Here is a 17,363-nt window from a genome sequence, read left to right as displayed (position 1 = left end):
GTAAGGAGAAATAGGTAGAAATACTCTAGGGTAAAGGGGCCTTTTTCATATGGTGGTGTATCTGGGGAGTGTTGAGATCACTACATTTTTTTGTTACTATATTTTTGCCTAAATTCTCAGCTCCTAATTCAGTTTGATCAGTTTGAAAATGTTTAAAGGAATTATTTCTACAGCCTTGGCACAGGCCGTGGCAGTCAGTGCTCAGCTGCAGGTTTTACTATTACTATATGGCACCTGAATTGAAGTGAAAGATTGCTGTATAAATAAGAGTGACTGTTATTAAAACGCAGTGGTTAGATATGTACGCTCTTACCCACAATCCAGGGTACTTCCCTTTCCTTGAATAGCTGGGGAATTGAATTTATTATCTGAAAGTTGCTAAATGAACAAGAACATGGAGCAAAAATAATAGTGTTATCTTAAAGATTTGTCCATTCAGGGCATGAAAAAGTATGGTGAATTATGCTTATTTCATCACAAAATAAAACTGTGGCCAGAATGCTCATGCCTCGCAGACCTGGATTCTTTGTGCAGATGGTATCTATTAAGTGGGTAATTTACAAGTATATTTGTCTTACTCCTCATAATGACTATGTGAGGTGGCTATGTTCAAATGCCAGTGTTACAGATGAGCAAATTGAGGTTCTGGCCCAAGGCCACATTCTTAGCTGGTGGTACCAGGAACCAAACTCTGTTTTCATAACATCAGTAGTTCTCACACATTTTTGTCTCAAGATCCCTTTACACTATTAAAAACGATCAAGGATCCCAAAGAACTTTTACTTATATAGATTATATCTACTGATATTTATCACATTAGAAAAAGAAACAGACTCTTAAAAATATTTGTTAATTTGTTTTAAAATAACAATAATAGGGGTGCCTGGGTCTGCTTCTGCCCTGCCTTTCCCTGCTCCCCTTGCTAGTGCTCTCCTTCCCTCTTTCTTTCTCTCAAATAAATAAAAATCCTTAAAAAAATAACAATAACAGTAACAATAATAAATCCATTAGGGGCGCCTGAGGGGCTCAGTTGGTTAAGCCTCTGCCTTCAGCTCAGGTCATGATCCCAGGGTCCTGGGATTGAGTCCTGCGTCAGGCTCCCTGCTCAGTGGGGAGTCTGCTTCTCCCTCTCCCTGTTGCTCCCCTGCTTGTGCTTGCTCTCTCTCTCAAATAAATAAATTAAATCTTTAAAAAATCCATTATGTGATAATATAAATGATATATTTTTAAGAAAAATACATCTTTTCCAAAACAAACAAAAATTAGTGACAAGTATGGCACTGTTTTACATCTGTGCAAATCTCTCTAATGCCTGGTATAATAGAAGACAGCTGGGATCTCCTATTTGCTTCTGCATTCTCTCTGTTGTTGCAATATGTTGCTTTGGTTTAAGTATATGAAACAAATACTTGTATAGAACACTGAGACATTAAGAGTTTATTAGTTTTTAAACTTCCTTTCCTCTGGGGTGGATCCAACTGCCAGTCCCAGCATTTCTGTGAGAAAAAAAAAAGCATGGAAAGAGGGGGAAATGTGCCTCGATGAAGAATGAATCTCCTCACAAATTTAGATTTTTCACAGTTTTTCCCTGAGATTGTCCCCACCTCAAACGCTGTCAACATCATCATCCATTTCTTATTTTTTTAAATATCCCAGGTCTTAAGCCCCCTTATACTACAACTAAGTCTACCATAATGCATATCAATCTCCAATGAAATTATTGTTTATTATTGCCCCAACCAAGTCCCATTAGACTATACAGTGGACAAGAGTAGGAACTATATCACTCAATTCCTAGCCCAGTGCCAAGCACTGAAAATATATCACCAAGTATTTGTCTGAACAAAGTATTGTAGGAGTAATTATGTACCATTTCCAGGTTAAGATGGCAGAGTAGCAGGGGGACGCTGGGCTTGCTTCACCTTCGAACACAACTAGATTAGCATCCAACTATTGTGAACAACTAGAAAGATGATCTGAGGATTAAGAAAATAATCTGTACAGTTGGAGGGAGAGAGCCTGGCAGATGTGAGGTTTGGAGCCATGAGATGAGGGAGAGGAAATCTGCTGGGCCACAAAGGTGAGGGAACCCTTTTTATAGAGCAAAATCTGGGAGAGGGAGAAAGTGGGAGAGAGCCCAGTGGATAGGGACCACACAATAAGCCACAGTGAAGAGATCCCCTGGGTCGCCCAGGAAGAGATCTCTCCTTCCAAAGGTACATTTGGAAGAGGGTATTTTGTCTCCCCATGGACACAAGGCCAGCTGGGAGCCATTGAGTGAATCTCAGCAACAGAGTCAGAGGTACACACAGGGGGCAGAAAACCTCTTTTTTTTTTTTTTTTCCAGAAAACCTCTTAACAACTTTTGCTGTGAGCCACAATAGGCTTAAACCTCTGTGTGTGCTGATCATCTGCTTTTCTGCAGCTGAACTGAGCAAAAAGCAGAGACTGGAGCAGATTGCAGATAATCTGGCCTCTGCTTTTTGCTGTCTGCAACAATAGAGTAAGCTTCTGCATCGGCCTTTCTGGGACAGAAGGGAGTAGGGGATGGAGTTGCATGCAGATGGCCAAGAACCTGGCTCCAGCTTTTCACTGAGCATCACAATAAACTCTAGCCTCTGAGGGTGCACTGTGCAATGTCTTTTCAGGAATCGTGGTGGGCATGCCCTGAGCCTCCCCTCCCTGGTCAGGAGTGGGCCTCCACCTTACCAGGCCCTTTAAAACTTGGAGTTTTGAATCCTAGCCACTGGCCCGAGCTAAGATATAGGGCATCTGTGGCTCCACGCATGCCAATAGCCTGGGCACAGACAGGTTAGGGCAGGGAACTGACAAAAGCCCAGGACATAAGAGATTGTTTGCTTTTCCAAGAGGGTCTCCTGAACAGCAGTGGTCAGGAGTTCTGCTCCCCAGGGACAAGATGGGGGTGACGCCATTTTCTACCTCCTCCACGACCCTACCCCCTCCCTCCCACCAGCACAGTAGGATTTCAGAGAGAAATACAGCACCTCCAGTGGAGTCTGGAGTCCCCCACACTACACCCTGCACCCCAGTGCCTGGCAGGGACATCCTTAAAAGGACGAGTCAACTTATGAACCAGCCTAGCAAACCTCTCCCACAGAAGACCAACACAAGGCCTTGCATCTACCAAGTCCACTGATTAAAGAAAGCTTCAAACATCAGCTTCAGGTGGAAATAAGACCAGGTTTGCTTTTTCTTTCCTCCTCTTTTCTTAATTTTTAAAATTTATTATTTTTTTATTTTTCTATTTCTTATTTTTTATCATTTATCTTTTATTTTATATATATTTTTTCTTTTTTCTTTTTTTTGTATCAAAAAATTTTGTATCAGAATAATTTTTTGTTCATTCTTGGTTTGTTTGTTTCTCTCTCTTATCTTTCAGATCAGGCTTCTTTCTTTTTTTTCTCTTTTCTTGCTCTTTTTTCTTTCTTTCTTTTCTTTCTTTCTTTCTTTCTTTCTTTCTTTCTTTCTTTCTTTCTTTCTTTCCTTTGGAATCAGGCTAATTGTTTTTGTCTGTCTGTTTGTTTACATTTTTGTTCCTTTCCTTTTCTCTTGTCTTGGATCAAGTTTTTGGTTTTTGTTGTTTTCTGTTTTTATTTTTTTTGTTGTTTTTCTCTTTTCTTCTTTGCTTTTCTTTTTTCTTTTCCAGGCTTATCTTGACAAACAAATCAAAGCATACCTAGCAAGGGTCCAAACACTCCCCACTAAAGCAAGGAGGAACTCTGTAGAGGACAGATCTGTGGGAAAGAGCAGCTAAAACACAACAGCAGAGTGTAAACAGCATATACCAGTATCACTTCCTGAAGTTGTTGTTGTTGTATTTTTTCTTTTTGTTTCTTCCTGTCTCTTCTGGACAAAAATGATGAGATGGAGAAATTCACTCCAAAAGAAAGAGCAGGAGGTAGTACTCACTGCCAGGGACTTAATCATTGTGCATATAAGTAAAATGTCTGAACTAGAATTAAAACAATGATTATAAAGATACTAGCTGGGCTTGGAAAAAGCATAGAAGACACCAAAGAATCCCTTTCTATGCAAATAAAAGAACTAAAATCTAGTCAGGCCAAAATTAAAAAGGCTATTACTGAGATGCAGTCCCAAGCAGAAGCTATAAAAACAAGGATGAATGAGTCAGAAGAGCAAGTCAGTTATATAGAAGATAAAATGATGGAAAATAATGAAGCTGAAAAGAAGAGAGAAAGAAAACTATTAGATCACAATGGGAGATTTAGAGAACTCAGCAATTCCATAAAGTGAAATAACATAGGGATAATAGGGATCCCAGAAGATGAGGAGCAGGAAAGAGGAGCAGAAGGTTTATTTGAACAAATTATAGCTGAGAACTTCCCTAATCTGGGGAAGGAAACAGGCATTCAAGTCCAGGACACACAGAGAACCTCCCCTCAAAACCAATAAAAATAGGTCAACATCTCGTCATGTAATGTAAAGATTGCAAATTTCTTTTTTTTTTAAAGCCTTTCTTTACTTATTTGAGAGAAAGAGTGGGAGAGAGAGAGAGCACATGCAGGGGGTAACGGCAGAGAAGAGGGAGAAGCAGGCTCCCCACTGAGCAGGGAGCCTGATGCAGGGCTCAATCCCAGGACCCTGGGATTAGGACCTGAGCCAAAGGCAGATGCTTAACCAATTGAGCCACCCAGGCACACCCCCCAAACTTGCAAAATTCAAAGATAAAGGGAAAATCCTGAAAGTCTCTGCAGACCAGAGGTCCTTAACCTACAAAGGTAGACACATAAGGCTGGCAACAAACCTGTCCACAAAGACCTGGCAGGCCAGAAAGGACCAGCATGATATATTCAATGTGTTAAATGGGAAAAATATACAGCCAAAAATACTTTATCCAGCGAGGCTGTCATTCAGAATAGAAGGAGAAATACTTTCCAGGACAAACAAAAACTAAAAGGAATTTGTGAACATTAAACCAGCCTTGCAAGAAATATTAAAGTGCATCCTTTGAGTGGAGAGAGAACCCAAAAGTAACAAAGACCAGAAAGTACAGAGACAATCTATAAGAACAGCGACTTAATAGGTAATACAATGGCACTAAATTTGTATCTTTCAAGAATTACTCTGAATGTAAATGGACTAAATGCTCCAATCAAAAGACATAAGGTATCAGAATGAATAATAAAAAAAAAAAGACCCATTGATATACTGCTTACAAGAGATTCATTTTAGAAACAAAGACACTTCTACATTGAAAGTGAGGAGGTGGAGAACCATTTATCATGCTAATGGATATGAAAAGAAAGCTAGAGTAGCAATCTTTATATCAGACAAACTAGATTTTAAACAAAGACTGTAATAAGAGATGAAGAAGCACATTATATCATAATAAAATGATCTATCCAACAAGAACATCTAAACAGTTCTAAATACTTATGCCCCTAACTTGGGAGCAGCCAAATGTATAAACCAATTAATAACAAAATTAAAGAAACTCATTGATAATAATACAATAAATAGTAAGGGACTTTAACACCCCATTCATAGCAATGGAAAGATCATCTAAGCACAAGATCAGCAAGGAAAGAAGGGCATTGAATGACACACTGGACCAGATGGCCTTAACAGATTTATTCAGAGCATTTCATCATAAAGCAGCAGAATACACATTCTTCTTGAGTGCACATGGAACATTCTCCAGAATAGATCACATACTGCAAATCAGGTTTCAACTGGTACAAAATGATCGAGATCATACCATGCATATTTTCAGACCACAATGCTTTAAAATTTGAAGTTACCCACAGAAAAAATTTGGAAAGACCACAAATACATGGAGGCTAAAGAGCATCCTACTAAAGAATGAATGGGTCAACCAGGAAATTAAAGAAGAATTTAAAAAATACATGGAAGCAAATGAAAATGAAAACACAACAGTTCAGAACCTTTGGGATGCAGCAAAAGCAGTTCTAAGAGGGAAGTATATAGCAATACAGGCCTTCTTAAAAAAAAATAAAATAAAAGGTGCTTTTTCGCAACGGGTTTGCCGCCAGAACACAGGTGTCGTGAAAACCACCGCTCAACCTAAACCAAAATGGGAAAGGAAAAGACTCACATCAACATCGTCGTCATTGGACACGTAGATTCGGGCAAGTCTACCACTACTGGTCATCTGATCTACAAATGTGGTGGGATCGACAAAAGAACTATCGAAAAATTTGAGAAGGAGGCTGCTGAGATGGGAAAAGTCTCCTTCAAGTATGCCTGGGTCTTGGATAAACTGAAAGCTGAACGTGAACGTGGTATCACCATTGATATCTCCCTGTGGAAATTTGAGACCAGCAAGTATTACGTGACCATCATTGATGCCCCAGGACACAGAGACTTTATCAAAAACATGATTACAGGCACATCTCAGGCTGACTGTGCTGTCCTGATTGTTGCTGCTGGTGTTGGTGAATGTGAAGCCGGTATCTCCAAGAATGGGCAGACCCGTGAGCATGCCCTTCTGGCTTACACACTGCGTGTAAAACGACTAATTGTTGGTGTTAACAAGATGGATTCCACTGAGCCACCCTACAGCCAGAAGAGATACGAGGAAATCGTTAAGGAAGTCAGCACCTACATTAAGAAAATTGGCTACAACCCCAACACAGTAGCATTTGTGCCAATTTCTGGTTGGAACGGTGACAACATGCTGGAGCCAAGTGCTAACATGCCTTGGTTCAAGGGATGGAAAGTAACCCGTAAAGATGGGAATGCCAGTGGAACCACACTGCTTGAAGCTCTGGATTGCATCCTGCCACCAACTCGTCCAACTGACAAGCCCTTGCGTCTGCCTCTCCAGGACGTCTACAAAATTGGTGATATTGGTACTGTCCCTGTGGGCCAAGTCGAGACTGGTGTTCTTAAACCTGGGATGGTGGTCACCTTTGCTCCAGTCAATGTTACAACTGAAGTAAAGTCTGTTGAAATGCACCATGAAGCTTTGAGTGAGGCTCTTCCTGGGGACAATGTGGGCTTCAATGTCAAGAACGTATCTGTCAAAGATGTTCGTCGTGGCAATGTGGCTGGTGACAGCAAAAATGACCCACCAATGGAAGCAGCTGGCTTCACGGCTCAGGTGATTATCCTGAACCATCCAGGCCAAATCAGTGCTGGATATGCACCTGTGCTGGATTGTCACACGGCTCACATTGCTTGCAAGTTTGCTGAGCTGAAGGAGAAAATAGATCGTCGATCTGGAAAAAAGCTGGAAGATGGTCCCAAGTTCTTGAAATCTGGTGATGCTGCCATTGTTGATATGGTTCCTGGCAAGCCTATGTGTGTTGAGAGCTTCTCTGACTATCCTCCTCTGGGCTGTTTTGCTGTTCGTGACATGAGACAGATGGTTGCTGTGGGTGTCATCAAAGCAGTGGACAAGAAGGCAGCTGGAGCTGGCAAGGTCACCAAGTCTGCCCAGAAAGCTCAGAAGGCTAAATGAATATTATCCCCAATACCTGCCACCCCAGTCTTAATCAGTGGTGGAAGAACGGTCTCAGAACTGTTTGTGTCAATTGGCCATTTAAGTTTAATAGTAAAAGACTGGTTAATGATAACAATGCATCGTAAAACCTTCAGAAGGAAAGGAGAATGTTTTGTAGACCATGTATTTTTTGTGTGTGTGTGGCAGTTTTAAGTTATTAGTTTTTAAAATCAGTACTTTTTAATGGAAACAACTTGACCAAAAATCTGTCACAGAATTTTGAGACCCATTAAAACAAAAGTTTAATGAGAAAAAAATAAAAATAAAAAAATAAAATAAAATAAAAGGCTCAAATTACACAACTTAACCTTACACCTAAGGGGGCTAGGAAAAGAACAGCAAAATAAAACCTAAATCCAGCAGGAGAAGAGAAATAATAAATATTAGAGCAGAAATCAATGATATAGAAATAATAAAAAAAGAAAACAACAGTAGAACAAATCAATGAAACTAGGGTCTGGTTCTTTGAAAGAATTAATAAGATTGATAAACCCCTAGCCAGACTTATCCAAAAAAAAAAGAGAAAGGACCCAAATTGATAAAATTATGAATGAAAGAGGAGAGATCACAACTAACACTGAAAAAATACAATTATAAGAACAAATTATGAGCAGTTATATGCCAACAAATTAGGCAATCTGGAAGAAATGGATACATTACTAGAAACATATAAACTACCAAAACTGGATGAAGAAATAGAAAACCTGAACAGACCCATAACCAGCAAAGAAATTGAAGCAGCAATAAAAAATCTCCCAACAAACAAGAGTCCAAGGCCGATGGCTTCCCAGCTGAATTCTACCAAACATTTAAAGAAGAATTAATACCTATTCTTCTAAAACTGTTTCAAAAAATACAGTGAAGGGAAAACTTCCAAATTCATTCTATGAGGTCAGCATTACCTTGATCCTAAAACCAAAGACCCCACCAAAAGGGGAATTACAGACCAATATCCTTATGAACAGGGATGCAAAAATTCTCACAGAGATACTAGCTAATAGAATCCAACAGTACATTGAAAGGATTATTCACCATGACCAAGTGGGATTTATTCCTGGGCTGCAAGGGTGGCTCAACATCCACAAATCAATCAATGTGATATACCACATTAATAAAAGAAAGGACAAGAACCATATGATCCTCTCAATAGATGCAGAAAAAGTATTTGACAAAATACAGCATTCTTTCTTGATAAAAACTCTCTGCCATGTAAGGATAGAGGGAACATACCTCAATATCATAAAAGCCAAATATGAAAGACCCACAGTGAATATCATCCTAAATGGGGAAAAATGGAGAGCTTTTCCCCTAAGGTCAGGAACATGGCAGGGAAGTCCACTATCACCCACTGTTGTTCAACATAGTACTAGAAGTCCTAGCCTGAGCCATCAGACAACAAAAAGAAATAAAAGGCATCCAAATAACAAAGAAGTCAAACTTTCACTCTTTGAAGATGACATGATATTCTATGTAGAAAACCCAAAAGGCTCCGCCAGAAATTTGCTAGAACTTATATAGTAATTCAGCAAAGTTGTAGGATTGTAGGATATAAAATCAATGCAAAGAAGTCAGTTGCATTTCTATACACCAACAATGAGACAGAAGGAGAAATCAAGGAATTGATCCCATTTACAATTGCACCAAAACCCATAAGATACCTGGGAATAAACCTAACCAAAGAGGTAAAGGATCTGTATTCTGAAAACTATAGGATACCCATGAAAAAAACTGAGGAAGACACAAAGAAATGGTAAAACATTCCATGCTCTTGGATTGGAAGAACAAATATTGTTAAAATGTCTATGCTACCCAAAGCAATCTTTCAATGCAATCTCTATAAAAATACCAATAGCATTTTTCACAGAGTTGGAATAAACAATCCTAAAATTCATATGGAACCACAAAAGACCCTGAATAGCCAAAGGAATGTTGAAAAAGAAAACCAAAGCTGGAGGCATCACAATTCAAGACAGTATGGTACTGGCACAAAAACAGATACATAGATCAATGGAACAGATCAGAGAACCCAGAAATGGACCCTCAATTCTATGGCCAACTAATCTTCAACAAAACAGGAAAGACTATCCAAAGGAAAAAAGACAGTCCCTTTAACAAATTATTGGGAGGAACAGCAACATGCAGAAGAATGAAACTGGACCACTTTCTTATACCATACACAAAAATAAACTCAAAATGGATGAAAGACTTAAATGTGAGACAGGAATCCATCAAAATCCTGGAGTAGATCACAGGCAGCAACCTCTTCGACCTTGGCCACAGCAACTTCTTGCTAGACATGTCTCCAAAGGTAGTAAGGGACACAGCAATTGCACTACTAGTTGTTTATCCTAAGGATAAAAACATAGTGATCCGAAGGGGTACGTGCACCCTGATGTTTATAGCAGCAATGTCCACAATAGCCAAACTATGGAAAGAGCCCAGATGTCCATTGACGGATGGATAAAGAAGATGTGGTATATATATATACAATGGAATACTACTCAGCCATCAAAACAGATGAAATCTTGCCATTTGCAACATTGTGGTAGGAACTAGAGGGTATTATGCTAAGCAAAATAAGTCAGTCAGAAAAAGAAAAACACCAGATGATTTCACTCATATGAGGAATTTAAGAAACAAAGCAGATGAACATAGAGGAAGGGAAGGAAAGGAAAAATAAAATTAGAGGAAAACAGACAGGGGGGCAAACCATAAGAGACTCTTAACTCTAGGCCACAAACTGAGGTTTGCTGGAAGGGGTGGTGGGTGGGAGGATGGAGTAACTGAGTGATGGGCATTAAGGCGGGCACTTGATGTAATGAGCACTGGGTGTTATATGCAGCTGATGAATCTGTAAATTCAACCCCTGAAACTAATTGGAAAAAAAAAAAAGACAATCAGCATGGAAAACTGTCAGCCCAGTATGATATTTCAGCTTTATTCCCTACCGCTTTTTTTTACACTTATGGAAGGAAAATAAATAGCAATATGGTTAACTTGTGGTTCTTTTCGATTTGGAGTTCGAGGGATTTTCCACATAATGAAAAAGCCTGGCCACCCAGGGCAAAGATATTCATTTAGTGAGCAGAAAATGTATTGTTTCGAGAAAAATGAACTGAGGGCTCCTTGAGAAAGAACTTACTACTGAAGACAGTTTCTCTTTTGGAACTCCGCAAAGCCCAGAGGACAAAGCCCAAGAGTCTCTGGAGGCCTGGGGGCCCTGGGAAACACAGGCATGGCTGTTTTGAGAATTATGTGAACAGAATTCCTCTGCCCGTGAAGTCTCCTTTGACCTCCAGGGCCAGACTAGATATTATGGGTTGAATTCTGTTGCCCCAGAAAAGATACTTCCATGCCTCAGAATGTGACCTTATTTGGAAAGAGGATCACGGCAGATGTAATTAGTTAAAATGAGGTCATCCTGGATATGGGTCCTAATCCAATATGACTTGTGTCCTCATAAGAGAAAGACTCTATGAAGACAGGGTGCTAAAGGACTGCCAAAGACTATCAGCAAGCTGCCAGAAACTAGGAAGAGGAAGGAACGATTTCCCTATAGGTTCCAGAGGGACTATGGCCCTGCCAACACCTTAATTTTGACCTCCAGCCTCAAGAACTGTGAGATAATAAATTTCTGCTGTTTTAAGTTAAAAAAAAAGGGTGGGAGTGGTAATTGTGTACCTAACTCAAGTCAATCTCACCTCTATGTAAAATAAAACTCATTTCACATTCCCAGCTTCTCGATTATTCTTAATGTTAGACCATCCCTTACTGAGATATTCTGAAATGGCCATGGTCCTACAGGGCCACTGCCTTCATCTTTCTCTGTGGTCCCAAAGCCCTCCAAGGGACCCTTAGAAACTCTCATTCTATTCTCTTCCAAAAACAAACCTACCATCAGCCTCTTCAAGAAAAGGCAATTATTTTGATCCTAGCAGAATCTTCTGATTTGAGTTTTCATTTTCTCCACAAATGAAAGGTTGGAATTTTCTCATTCTCCACAAATGAGAGGTTGGAATCTTATGAGAAAAGCTATCAACAAAATGTGTTTTCTTTAAAATAGGATTACCTTAAAATAATCCAATTTAATGTTGGATCTTCAATGAATCAGGGGCCTGTTTCATCACCAGGGTAGTCGATGCCACTGCGTCTGGAGAGCTACCCACTGACGTTCCCATCAACCCCACTTCCACCTGTGTTCTTTCTAGGACACCTTGTCATTGCCGGCAGAAGACAGATTTTCCAAGATTCATTGTGTATGAATTGTAGACACACAAAATATAAATGCATTCATTATCAAATTTTTGAAAAGATCAACTCTAAAAAAAATCAAAATTACTTATGCAGATAAAATTATAAAAGAAAATAAAACAAAACCACTTTCATTTAAACTACTTTGATACTTAAAAAAAATTTAGGTTTCTCCTTCTGTTTTTGTCTTTTTCTGTGTATATCTGCCCTCTAGTTTTGTGATCAGTGTCTAGTCACTAAGATAAACAAAAAGTGGAAGAGAGAATTGGCAATGTGCTAGGAGTCCTGTGTGAAATACATGCCAATTGGAAGAAGTCCAACCAATTATAAATAGTTTTGCTTAGAATTTTTCATCCTGATTATTCACCTTCTTAAGAGAGTAGTGGTAGAAATAATGGAAAGTATTTCTGTCTAGTAGTGAGTGCTCAAGATAATTTTTACTCATTTCTAAGAGCCAAGGAAAATATAAAGCATGCAAGATTAAAAGGGTGAATATTTGTTTCTTCACTCAATCTCATCAGTCACAGTTAGTTTTAAAGTTTGTCTTTGTCCAGTTGTCTGGAATCCTGCTGTGGGACCTCAGGCTCTGGCCTGGCTTCCTCCAGCTTTGGAAGGGTGTTTTTCTCCCTATGTCACCCAGATAAAGACTTCGATTTTCTGCCTCCATTTTCCAGTAGAAAGGTGGTCCTCTCTCATTAATACAGCAGCCTGCGGTCTGCTTTATGAGGGCTCTGAACTAATCTTGACTGCAGAGTGCACAGCACACAAATTACACAGACTTTGCAGATTTCAATGATCCAGATCAAAGGGCAAAAGAGGCCAGTTCTTCCAGCTCAGCTTGTTAATGTGATTTGGACTCTCAAAGCTGGACAATAAAGTAGCATTTTGTAAAATGATCATAGGTAATATAAATAAAAACAAAAAAATAATTTTTGAAAAAAAACACGTTAACCTCAGTCAGGATTATTATTGTGCAAAATAGACACTTCAGAAATGAGATTACAGTAAAATACTTTAGTGTTCTTTGTTACATGAGGTTATGAAGGAAAAAAAATTCATCGATTTTTTGGCTACTACTTCTATATTACTGAGTAAATTACATGGTAGGACTCTGGAAGGCTGTGTTTTTTAATTCATTATTCAGGTGAGTTATAGGGAAGTTGTACGAAAAAAAGAAAAAAAACAGATAGTTAAAAAGGAGGTTTTTCTTCACAGGGCTCTGTATAAAGTAATGTAATCAGAGTGGTGCTGCAGAGAGGACACTCTGGGAAATCCTGCAAGGTCTCACAGAGGGTACAATGGTGACTTTTGGACAAGAAAAAGTGAAAGTCCCCATTCAGAGGCAAGAATTCATCAAGCCATGACAACAGGACCATGTGTTCAAAGAAACCTGATTATTTTGTTCACACACTATACCAAGATAAGGAGCATCTTAAATCACTTAGTGAATGACCAATGAGGAGGAAGATCAAATGAAGTACTTTGTCATTGGCCAAGTTCCATTTTTCTCCTGTTGTTAATTATCCCCTAGGTTTCAGCTAAATATCCTTTCTTCAGTGAGTTCTCTGATGCTTCATAATCTGTTCCCACATTCTTTCTCCTATAAAACTTATATTTATTTTTCATTATATATTAAATACTGGATTTATTTATGTACTGTCTCCTCCGTTAACCTGCAAATTACATGAGAGCATGGGAATCAATACATATTTATTGGTTGTAAGAAATATGAATGAATAAGTAGTGAGTAAATGCTTTACTTATGATTTGAAAAGAATAATCATTCTCATACTCTCTGTACAGATTCCCCTTCCCCCAGTCTTCAATGCGAGTAAACTTAAGAGTGTTCTTGGGGGGCGGGGGGCATGCCTGGGTGGCTCAGTTGGTTAAGCATCTGGCTTTGGCTCAGGTCATGATTCCAGGGTCCTGGGATCAAGCCCCGAATTGGACTTCTTGCTCAGCAGGGAGTCTACTTCTCCCTCTCCCTCTGCAGCTTCCCCTGCTTGTGTTCCTTGTCTGTCTGTCTCTCTGTGTCAAATAAATAAATAAAATCTTTAAAAATAAAAAAAAGTGTCTTGGGAATTCCCAGAAAAAGTAATCCCCCCCCCAAATTGCCACATGGTTTATAATGAATACTGGACTATGCAGAGACATGACTCTAATTCCTACTCTGCCAATAACAATTACCTCCTTGAGTTCTAACAGCCTCTCTGGATCTTTGTGATCTTATCCACGACTCTGTGGTCCATAATTTTCCCCCAAAAGGCTTAACTAAATACCTTAAATCAATAACTTGTACAATCATTTTTCTAGTACTAACTTACCCTCCTTTCTGTGTCCCTATCTTAATGTGAATGGATGGGTTTCCTGTCAGGATTCAGCTATTCATTTCCTAAAAGCTGCCTGTATATTTAACTCTTGTAATTTGAATTCTATCTCCCTCACAATATTACTTTATGTTTCAGAGAAACTGTACACAATTATATTGATCTTTAATTGGCAGGAATTGCTGGTGTTTAAGCTTTAGATTTAGGACCAATATCCCTGACATTCCATGTCAAATAATTCATAATCAACTAAAGATTAAAAAGGAAAGAAAAAAGAAATAAAAAGAAAAGAACGAAAAACATAAGAGGAGTTGCATTTAAAGGAATTCTGCAATACAATGTGTAATATTTACAATGCAAATTTTGTAATAGGCATAACGTTTATTTCATTGATTTGGAAGCTTTGGGTTTTTTAGAGTTATAGAAAATCTATCCCACATATAGCATGTATTATATATTATCTCTATAACTTACATATTATATTCTACTGATTTATGTTTTTCTTCTTGTGCTTGCTTACTCACTTGATTGCAAATTCGATACCTCCTATAAATACCAAGAACTTGGTGAGTAATCAATAATTAATTATAATTTTATAGCTATTTATGAAATTATGGTTTCAACTTTTCATTTAATGCTATTTTCTATATGTAGCCAATACCCTCTAAAATTTCATTGATTTGAAGAGGATAACACATGGTTAGCCAAAATTTTCTGTTTTTCCATGCCCATTTTTTCTAATATTTCTCTTCCTTTGTTATTGCCCCCTTATTTTATTCTAACATTAAAGAAAAGTCCATGTAGCTGAAAAATCCACTGATACTCAAAAAATAATTCTTACAGTTACTTTAAAATTTAATTAGTTGGGTGGCATCCATAAAATAATGGAATAAAAGCCTCTGAAAATTATGTTCTCCAAGAAAGCAATTAGAAAACTGCTAAAAATCATCAGAATCAACTTTTTAAGAACTCTAGAAATTAAGCAAAGGCTTCCAGCTATCTGGGGAGAAAATATTCCAGAAAGTGGATGAATCTGGGTAAGAATGGTGAATTTTGTGGCATTTCAATTTACCCAATTTAAATCCTTCCTTCTCCTCATCCACAGTAATCTTGGAGACCAATAGTCACAACACAATAAAAATGGCAGTCATCAGAGAATGCAAAACAAAATTTAAAACTTCTTCAAATCCTCATTCTCCACCAAATGGTCATGTTTTGACCTGTCTGTTGGTTCCCTAGAGAATTCTACTTGCAAAGTTATCTTTAATCTGACTCAGAATTTACCCAGTGTAGCCTTTTTCCCTGGGAACATTTGTTGGGGAGGGGGGGTGGAATGAAAGACAATTGTTAAATTAATCAGCTGCTGGACGAATGACAATTGAGGCAGACAAAAGACTAAGCAAAAAGCTTAAAAAGAAAATATAAGAGACAAGATGTCCATAGTGGCTTTGAAGAGCTCTTACACATTCTTAGGAATCTAGAAGGCCACTCACATATACAAGACTGTGCACATACTCGGGACTGTGAGCACTCTCAGGATACACCTTGGAATGCCCTAACATCTCACCTTGGGCTGATCTTGAGCTCTGCACAAGCAGGAAATGAAGGCTAAGTCACAGAGGCCAATTACCTGGCTGAGTGTTGAAGCTGTGTCTCAACAAACACACAGAGGCCCTCAGCAAAGACTGGGGAGACTGGGTGGTCCTTGCAGCTAAAGGAAATCTCTGCCCAGTCATTAATCAAACGCTACACTAAGAAGAGACTTCAGTGGATGATACCATATGACCCAGTAATCCCACTTCTGGGTATACACCCAAAGGAAACTAAAGCTATATATCTAAGAGATATCTGCACTCCCATGTTTATCACAGTATTACTCACAATAGCCAAGATATGAAAATAATCTAAATGTCCATCAACAGAGGAGTGAAAAAAAATGTAATATATGTATACAATGAAATATTATTCAGCCACAAGAAAGAAGAAAATCCTGCCATTTGTGACAACATGGATGGATTTTGAGGGTATTATGCTAAATGAAGTAAGTTAGATAAAGACAAATACTATGTACTATCACATACATGTGGAATCAGAAAAAGCTGAACTCATAGAAATTGTAGAATGGTCATTACCAGAGCTGGGAGATAGGAAAATTGGGGAAGTGTTTATTAAAAGGTACAAACTTCCAGCTGTAAGATGAATAAGTTCTGAGGATCTAATGCACAGCATTGTGATTGTAGTTAACAGCACTCTATTATATGCTTGAAAATTGCTAATAAAGTAGTTCTTAAATGTTCTCACCACAAAAAAAGAGGTAATTATGTCATGTAATGAAGGTGTTAGCTAATGCTAAGGTGGTAATCATATTGCAATACATAAGTACAATTGACCTTTGAACAACAGTTAAGGATGCTGACCCCCTGCAGAGTTGTAAATCCATGTATAAGTTTGATTCCCCAGAAATGTAACTACTAATGTTAGGCAGAAACCTAGGCATGAGTAACAGGAGGATGGACCTTAGATGTCCTGAGGGAGAGCCCCAAGTGAGGACCACTCAGGAACTACCCCATTCCACCCATCTAGCAGTCAGTTGGTGGTTACAATATCCCAGCAGAGGAAGAGTTAGGTTTTTGTGCTTGTTGCACTTGTGCAGAAAGCAACCACTTGTCTTTATCTGACCTATGTGTCTAGAATAGAAATAATGTTGCCATTTCTTACCCCATGCAGGTATTTTACTTTATTTTATTTTACTTTATTATTTTATTTTATTAAAGATTTATTTATTTGAGGGGAGGAGTGAGTGAGAGTTGGGGGAGGGACAGAGGGAGAGAATCTTCAAGCAGACTCCCTGCTGAATGGTTAACAGGGGCTGCAGGAAGATAAGAACGGGGTGTGACTGGTAACAGGCACCCAGTTTCTTTTTGGAGTGATGAAAATGTTTTGGAATAGATAGTGGTAATGGTTGCACAGCCCTGTGGATATACTAAAAACTACTGAATTGTACCCATGAAAGGTGAATTTTAGGTGTTGGAATTATATCTCAATTTTATTTTTATATTCTTTAAAGATTTTATTTATTTATTTGACAGAGAGGGACACAGCGAGAGAAGGAACACAAGCAGGGGGAGTGTGAGAGGGAGAAGCAGGCTTCCCGCGGAGCGGGGAGCCCGATGCAGGGTTTGATTCCAGGACCCCAGGATCATGACCTAAGTCAAAGGCAGACGCTTAATGACTGAGCCACCCAGGCGCCCTATATCTCAATCTTAAAAATGAAAAAA

Source organism: Callorhinus ursinus, unplaced genomic scaffold (assembly GCF_003265705.2).
Source record: "Callorhinus ursinus isolate GAN/ISIS: 27379988/994484 unplaced genomic scaffold, GSC_fseal_2.0 scaffold5, whole genome shotgun sequence".
Taxonomy (NCBI): Eukaryota; Metazoa; Chordata; class Mammalia; order Carnivora; family Otariidae; genus Callorhinus; species Callorhinus ursinus.
Note: the sequence above shows the minus strand (reverse complement) of the source record.